Source organism: Arachis hypogaea, chromosome 19 (genome assembly GCF_003086295.3).
Source record: "Arachis hypogaea cultivar Tifrunner chromosome 19, arahy.Tifrunner.gnm2.J5K5, whole genome shotgun sequence".
Taxonomy (NCBI): Eukaryota; Viridiplantae; Streptophyta; class Magnoliopsida; order Fabales; family Fabaceae; genus Arachis; species Arachis hypogaea.
Genome location: NC_092054.1, coordinates 40,139,822 through 40,148,923, shown reverse-complemented (window position 1 = coordinate 40,148,923; position 9,102 = coordinate 40,139,822). Strand labels below are relative to the sequence as shown.

Below are 9,102 nucleotides of genomic sequence, written 5' to 3'. Positions count from 1 at the left end.
AATCTTTTTCAATCAATCTTATCTTTTTGTTTCAATCATATCTTTTTCAAAAACAAATTCCAAATCTCTTTTAATCAATCATATCTTTTTGTTTCAATCATATCTTTTTCAAAACTGCCCAACTAACTCTCTACCTTTAATTTTCGAAAACCCCTTCCCTCTTTTTCAAAATTTCGTTTTAATTAACTAATTGTTTTAATTTTAATTTAATTTAATTTCAATTTTAATTTTCAAATTTTAAATTTAAATTTTAAATATTTTTATTTTATTTTGTTAAAATTTCGAATTCTTCTCTCATCTCTAATATCCTTCTATTTATCTATTCATCCATTAACACTTCTATCCTCACCTCTGTGTTTGGATTCTCATCTTTTCCTTCTTCTATTCTTACTTTCTTCTACTCACATAAAGGAATCTCTATACTGTGACATAGAGAATTCCATATTTTCTTTTCTGCTCTCTTCTTCTTTTTCATATGAGCAGGAACAAGGATAAGAACATTCTTGTTGAAGCTGATCCTGAACCTGAAAGGACTCTGAAGAGAAAGCTAAGGGAAGCTAAAGCACAATTCTCTGGAGAAAATCTGAAAGAAATTTTCGAAAAAGAAGAAGATATGGCCGAAAATAATAACAATGCAAGGAAGATGCTTGGTGACTTTACTGTACCAAATTCCAATTTACATGGAAGAAGCATCTCAATTCCTGCCATTGGAGCAAACAATTTTGAGCTTAAACCTCAATTAGTTTCTTTGATGCAATAGAACTGCAAGTTTTATGGACTTCCATCCGAAGATCCTTTTCAGTTCTTAACTGAGTTCTTGCAGATCTGTGATACTGTTAAGACCAATGGGGTTGATCCCGAGGTCTACAAGCTTATGCTTTTCCCGTTTGCTGTAAGAGACAGAGCTAGAATATGGTTGGACTCTCAACCTAAGGATAGCCTGAACTCTTGGAATAAGCTGGTCACGGCTTTTTTAGCCAAGTTCTTTCCTCCTCAAAAGCTTAGTAAGCTTAGAGTGGATGTTCAAACCTTCAGACAGAAAGAAGGTGAATCTCTCTATGAAGCTTGGGAGAGATATAAGGAACTAACCAAAAAGTGTCCTTATAACATGCTTTCAGAATGGACCATCCTGGATATATTCTATGATGGTCTGTCTGAGCTATCAAAGATGTCACTGGACCATTCTACAGGTGGATCTATTCACCTAAAGAAAACGGCTGCAGAAGCTCAAGAACTCATTGACATGGTTGTAAATAACCAGTTCATGTACATTTCTGAAAGGAATCCGGTAAGTAATGGGACGCCTCAGAGGAAGGGAGTTCTTGAAATTGATACTCTGAATGCCATATTGGCTCAGAATAAAATATTGACTCAGCAAGTCAATATGATCTCTTAGAGTCTGAATGGATTGAAGGAATCATCCAACAGTGCTAAAGAGGCATCTTCTGAAGAAGAAGAAGCTTATGATCCTGAGAACCCTGCAATAGCAGAGGTGAATTACATGGAGGAACCCCATGGAAACATCTATAATCCCTCATGGAGAAATCATCCAAATTTCTCATGGAAGGATCAACAAAAGCCTCAACAAGGCTTTAATAATGGTGGAAGAAACAGGTTTAGCAATAGCAAGCCTTTTCCATCATCCACTCAGCAAAAGATAGAGAGTTTTGAGCAGACCCCATCTAGCTTGGCAAACATAGTCTCTGATCTATCAAAGGCCACTCTAAGTTTCATGAATGAAACAAGGTCCTCCATTAGAAATCTGGAGGCACAAGTAGGCCAGCTGAGTAAAAGGGTCACTGAAACCCCTCCCAGTACTCTCCCAAGCAATACAGAAGAGAATCCAAAAAGAGAGTGCAAGGCCATTGATTTAATCATCATGGCCGAACCTACAAGGGAAGGAGAGGACGTGAATCCCAGTGAGGAAGACCTCCTAGGATGTCCAGTGATCAACAAGGAGTTTCCCTCTTAGGAACCAAAGGAGTCTGAGACTCATCTGGAGACCATAGAGATTCCATTAAACCTTCTTATGCCATTCATGAGCTCTGATGAATATTCTTCTTTTGAAGAGAATGAAGATGTTACTGAAGAGCAAGTTGCCAAGTACCTTGGTGCAATCATGAAGCTGAATGCCAAATTATTTGGTAATGAGACTTGGGAAGATGAACCTCCCTTGCTCATCAATGAACTGAGTGATCTGGATCAACTGACATTGCCTCAGAAGAAACAGGATCCTGGAAAGTTCTTAATACCTTGTACCATAGGCACCATGACCTTCGAGAAGGCTCTATGTGACCTTGGGTCAGGGATAAACCTCATGCCCCTCTCTGTAATGGAGAAACTGAGAATCTATGAGGTGCAAGCTGCCAAAATCTCATTAGAGATGGTAGACAACTCAAGAAAACAGGCTTATGGACTAGTAGAAGACGTGTTAGTAAAGGTTGAATGCCTTTACATCCCTGTTGATTTTATAATCCTAGACACTGGAAAGGATGAGGATGAATCCATCATCCTTGGAAGACCCTTCCTAGCCACAGCAAAAGCTGTGATTGATGTGGATAGAGGAGAGTTGGTCCTTCAACTGAATGAGGACTACCTTGTGTTTAAAACTCAAGGATCTCCTTCTGTAACCATGGAGAGAAAGCATGAAAAGCTTCTCTCACTGCAGAGTCAACCAAAGCCCCCACAGTCAAACTCTAAGTTTGAATGCCTTTACATCCCTGCTGATTTTATAATCCTAGACACTGGAAAGGATGAGGATGAATCCATCATCCTTGGAAGACCCTTCCTAGCCACAGCAAAAGCTGTGATTGATGTGGACAGAGGAGAGTTGGTCCTTCAACTGAATGAGGACTACCTTGTGTTTAAAACTCAAGGATCTCCTTCTGTAACCATGGAGAGGAAGCATGAAAAGCTTCTCTCACTACAGAGTTAACCAAAGCCTCCACAGTCAAACTCTAAGTTTGGTGTTGGGAGGCTACAACCAAACTCTAAGTTTGGTGTTGAACCCCCACAACCACACTCTAAGTTTGGTGTTGGGAGGTCCCAACCTTGCTCTGATTATCTATGAGGCTCCATGAGAGCTCACTGTCAAGCTATTGACATTAAAGAAGTGCTTGTTGGGAGGCAACCCAATGTTATTTAATCATTTTTATTTTATTTTCTATTTGTTATTTCATGTTTTATTAGGTTGATGATCATGTGGAGTCACAAAAACTACTGAAAAATCGAAAACAGAATGAAAAATAGCATTGAAAACAGCACACCCTAGAGGAAGGGCTTACTGGCGTTTAACGCCAGAACAGAGCATGAAACTGGTGTTGAACGCCAGAAACAAGCAGCAGTCTGGTGTTTAAACGCCAGGATTGCACCCAGAGAAAAGCTGGCGTTTAACGCCAGAAACAAGCATCAGACTGGCGTTTAACACCAGAAACATGCACCACACTGGCGTTCAACGCCAGAAACATGCTATAGACTGGCGTTGAAGGCCCAAAACAAGCAAGGAAGTGGCGTTTAACGCCAGAAACATGCTGCAGTCTGGCGTTAAACGCCAGGATTGCATATATAGGGCATTTTACACGTCTAAAAGGTGCAGGGATGAGAAATCCTCAAACACCTCAGGATCTATGGACCGCACAGGATTCCCTCAGGATCTGTGGATCCCACAGGATCCCCACCTATTTTTTCTCTCCTCTTCACACCTTTCCATAACTCTCTTCCCCAAATATCCCTCACCAATCAACTCAATCACTCTTCCCCATCACCTCTTCACCACTCACATCCATCCTCTCTTCCCCAAAAACCCCACCTACCTTCAAATTCAAAAATCTTAACCCTCCACCACTCCTATATAAACCCTCATTCTTCCTTCATTTTCACACAACACAACCCTAACTTCTCCCCTTGGCCGAAAACACCTCACCCTCCATCTCCTCCATTTTCTTCTTCTTCTACTACTTTCTTTCTTCTTTTGCTCGGAGACGAGCAAATATTTTAAGTTTAGTGTGGTAAAAGCATAGCTTTTTGTTTTTCCATAACCATTTATGGCACCTAAGACCAGAGAAACCTCTAGAAAGAGGAAAGGGAAGGCAATTACTTCCACCTATGAGTCATGGGAGATGGAGAGATTCATCTCAAAGGTCCATCAAGACCACTTCTATGAAGTTGTGGCCAAGAAGAAAGTGATCCCTGAGGTTCCTTTCAAGCTCAAGAAGAATGAGTATCCAGAGATCCGACTTGAAATCCAAAGAAGAGGTTGGGAAGTTCTTACCAACCCCATTCAACAAGTCGGGATCCTAATGGTTCAAGAGTTCTATGCAAACGCATGGATCACTAGGAACCATGATCAAAGTGTGAACCCGAATCCAAAGCATTGGCTCACCATGGTTCGGGGAATATACTTAGATTTCATTCCGGAAAATGTAAGGCTGGCGTTCAACTTGCCAATGATGGAAGAAAATGCACGCCCTACACTAGAAGAGTCAACTTTGATCAAAGGTTGGACCAAGTCCTCATGGACATATGTGTGGAAGGAGCTCAATGAAAAATTGACTCAAAGGGAAAGCCGGTTCAACTAAGAAGGCTTGACCTCAAACCAGTAGCTAGAGGATGGTTGGAGTTCATTCAACGCTCAATCATTCCTACTAGCAACCGGTCTGAAGTTACTGTAGACCGGGCCATCATGATCCATAGCATCATGATTGGGGAGGAAGTGGAAGTTCATGAGATTATACCTCAAGAACTCTACAAGGTGGCTGACAAGTCCTCCAATTTGGCAAGGTTAGCCTTTCCTCACCTCATTTGCCACCTCTGCAATTCGGTTGGAATTGACATAGAGTGAAACATCCTCATTGAAGAGGATAAGCCCATCACTAAGAAAAGAATGGAGCAAACAAGAGAGCATGGACCTCAACATGAGCATGAGGAAATTCCTCATCATGAAATCCCTGAGATGCCTCAAGGGATGCACTTCCCTCCACAAAACTACTGGGAACAAATCAACACTTCCCTAGGTGAATTAAGTTCCAACATGGGACAACTAAGGATGGAGCACCAAGAGCATTCCATCATCCTCCATGAAATTAGAGAAGATCAAAGAGCTATGAGGGAGGAACAACAAAGACAAGGAAGAGACATAGAGGAGCTCAAAAGCACCATTGGTTCTTCAAGAAGAGGAAGACGCCACCCTCACTAAGGTGGACTCATTCCTTAATCTCCTTGTTTATTTATTTTCCTGTTTTTCAATTTTTGAGCCTTATGTTTATTTATATTTGTGTCTTATTACATGATCATTAGTGTCTAAGTATCTATGCCTTAAAGTTATGAATATGAATCCATCACCTCTCTTGAATGAAAAATATTTTAATTACAAAAGAACAAGAAGTACAGGGTTTCAAATTCATCCTTGAAACTAGTTTAATTATTTTGATGTGGTGACAATACTTTTTGTTTTCTGAATGAATGCTTGAACAGTGCATATGTCTTTTGAAGTTGTTGTTTATGAATGTTAAATATGTTGGCTCTTGAAGAATAAGGAAAAAGGAGACATGTTATTTGATAATCTAAAAAATCATAAAAATGATTCTTGAAGCAAGAAAAAGCAGTGAATACAAAAGCTTGCAGAAAAAAAAATTGGTGAAAAAAAAATAGAAAGAAAAAAAAAAGAAAAAGCAAGCAGAAAAAGCCAAAAGCTCTTAAAACCAAAAGGCAAGAGCAAAAAGCTAGTAGCCCTTAAAACCAAAAGGCAAGGGTAATAAAAAGGATCCAAGGCTTTGAGCATCAATGGATAGGAGGGCCTAAAGGAATAAAATCCTGGCCTAAGCGGCTAAACCAAGCTGTCCTTAACCATGTGCTTGTGGCGTGAAGGTGTCAAGTGAAAACTTGAGACTGAGCGGTTAAAGTCGAGGTCCAAAGCAAAAGAAAGAGTGTGCTTAAGAACCCTGGACACCTTTAATTGGGGACTCTAGCAAAGCTGAGTCACAATCTGAAAAGGTTCACCCAATTATGTGTCTGTGGCATTTATGTATCCGGTGGTAATACTGGAAAACAAAGTGTTTAGGGCCACGGCCAAGACTCATAAAGTAGCTGTGTTCAAGAATCAACATACTAAACTAGGAGAATCAACAACACTATCTGAACTCTGAGTTCCTATAGATGCCAATCATTCTAAACTTCAATGGATAAAGTGAGATGCCAAAACTATTCAAGAGGCAAAAAGCTACAAGTCCCGCTCATCTGATTGGAGCTAAGTTTCATTGATATTTTGGAATTTATAGTATATTCTCTTCTTTTTATCCTATTTGATTTTCAGTTGCTTGGGGACAAGCAACAATTTAAGTTTGGTGTTGTGATGAGCGGATAATTTATGCGCTTTTTGGCATTGTTTTTACATAGTTTTCAGTATAATTTAGTTAGTTTTTAGTATATTTTTATTAGTTTTTAATTAAAATTCACATTTCTGGACTTTACTATGAGTTTGTGTATTTTTCTGTGATTTCAGGTAGTTTCTGGCTGAAATTGAGGGACCTGAGCAAAAATCTGATTCAGGCTAAAAAAGGACTGCATATGCTGTTGGATTCTGACCTCCCTGCACTCAAAGTGAATTTTCTGGAGCTATAGAACTCCAAATGGCGCGCTCTCAATTGCTTTGGAAAGTAGACATCTAGGGCGTTCCAGAAATATATAATAGTCTATACTTTGAATAAAAATAGATGACGTAAACTGGCGTTCAACGCCAGTTCCATGCTGCATTCTGGAGTCAAACGCCAGAAACAGGTTGCAAAGTGGAGTTCAACGCCAGAAACAGGCTACAAACTGGTGTTCAACTCCAAGAGAAGCCTCTACACGTGTAAAGCTCAATGCTCAGCCCAAGCACACACCAAGTGGGCCCCAGAAGTGGATTTCTGCATCATTTACTCAATTTTGCAAACCCTAGTAACTAATTTAGTATAAATAGGACTTTTTACTATTATCGTTGGATATCTTTTGGATCATCTTTGATTAGTTTTATGCTATCTTAGACTTTTGTGAGGGCTGGCCATTCGGCCATGCCTGAACATTTATCATTTGTGTATTTTCAACGGTAGAATTTCTACACACCATAGATTAAGATGTGGAGCTCTGCTGTTCCTCAAAGATTAATGCAAAGTACTACTGTTTTTCTATTCAATTCAACTTATTCCGCTTCTAAGATATTCATTCGCACTTCAATATGATGGATGTGATGATCGTGACAGTCATCATCATTCTCAACTTATGAACGCGTGCCTGACAACCACTTCCGTTCTACCTTATATTGAATGGATATCTCTTGGATATCTAATACAGGGGACCGAGTCCGAGTTACTAGTGTCTTCATGGTATAAGTTAGAACCCATGGAGGGCCATTCTTGAGAATTCGGAAAGTCTAAACCTTGTTTGTGGTATTTCGAGTATGATTCAGGGATTGAATGACTGTGACGAGCTTCAAACTCGCGAGTGCTGGCGTAGTGACAGACGCAAAAGGATAATTGGATCCTATTCCAGTATGATCGAGAACCGACAGATGATTAGCCATGCAGTGACAGCGTATTGGACCATTTTCACTGAGAGGACAGGTGGCCATTGACAACGGTGATGCCTAACATACAGCTTGCCATGGAAAGGAGTAGGAAGGATTGGATGAAGACAGCAGGAAAGCGAGGTTTAGAGGGACGAAAGCATCTCTATACGCTTATCTAAAATTCTCACCAATGAATTACATAAGTACCACTATCCTATTTTATATTTTATTTATCTTTTACTTATCAATTCATAAAATCAGTTGAATCCTCCTGACTGAGATTTACAAGGTGACCATAGCTTGCTTCAAGCCGACAATCTCCGTGGGATCGACCCTTACTCACGTAAGGTTTATTACTTGGACGACCCAGTGCACTTGCTGGTTAGTTGTATGAAGTTGTGAAACAGAATTAAGAACATGAACGTGCGTATTGAGTTTTTAGCGCCGTTACCAAGGAAGGCATGATCACGATTTCGCACACCACTGCGTTTAGGGATCTCCCCAACACGTACTCCATCGCTGGGAGTACGCGGCTGCTTTGCCCTCTTTATCCACCATTCAAGTATGAGGCTTCTAGGGATAGCTGTCATGTTCAAATAAACCATAAACCCAACCATGTGGACACAAGGAAGGCCGAATGACTCCATCCGTTGACAAGAACAGCTGAATTCGTCGTCTTCCTCGGCCCATGATCTCTGCTTGCAGTACATTGCAACCTCGAACAAAACACAAGTGCTCGTCCTCTTGGTGGACACAACTCTCACATTGCTGGCTAGCATTAGCACCTCCTGAAACAGTTCGAAAACCTCTCTTATATAAACCGTCGCAGCGAACTGCTCAATGGCTTCGAGTTTCATTTTTACAACAGGCTCGTCGTTCGCAGACTTGTAGTCTGCCACTAGTTCTCTTTTCCTCATGAATTCCAGATAGTGTTGGAAGTGCTCCACAAACTCCCTCAGATTGTACCCGTTGTGTATAAGTTTCCTAATCTTCATATTCAAAGCCTCGCATCTCGATGTCGTCTTCAGTCCTGCGAAGAATTTCCCCCGGATATGCGCATTAGACCATGAATGCTTCTTTGCATACATGTCCGCTATCCACGGATGATCCTCCAACCCATGATCTGCCACGCTATCCGTCCATATTCTCTCAAATTCGTCAACCTCTAGATCTCCCATCAGGCATAGACGGAATTTCCTAAGAAAATCCGGCCGTCCAACTCTAGCAGTGGCATTCCTTAACAAATGCCAGCTACACAACCTGTGATGTGCACCAGGGAAAACTGTACTAACCGCACTCTTCATGGCGAGGTCCCCGTCTGTGATGACAGATTTCGGCTATTTTCCTTTCATTGCCTCAAGAAATGACCGCAACAACCACACATAGCTTCCTTCGCTCTCATTGCTCAAGATGGCGCAGCCGAACACCACCGTCCTCATATAATAGTTCACCCATGAGAATAATACCAAAGGGCACTTGTATTTGATACGACCGTACGTTGCATCAAAACCCAGGACATCCCCGAACACGCTGTAGTCATAACGACTTGTACCATCGCACCA

The 9,102-nt window shown here is 40.8% G+C and overlaps 1 non-coding gene across 1 annotated transcript; it reads right to left on the bottom strand.

The window, feature by feature from the left end:
• Positions 1–1,006: 1,006 nt before the first annotated feature.
• LOC112781717 (small nucleolar RNA R71) lies at positions 1,007–1,114 on the bottom strand. The gene has a single exon (XR_003192476.1). It is a non-coding gene; the product is annotated as a small nucleolar RNA R71 (small nucleolar RNA).
• Between the last annotated feature and the right edge of the window lie 7,988 nt (positions 1,115–9,102).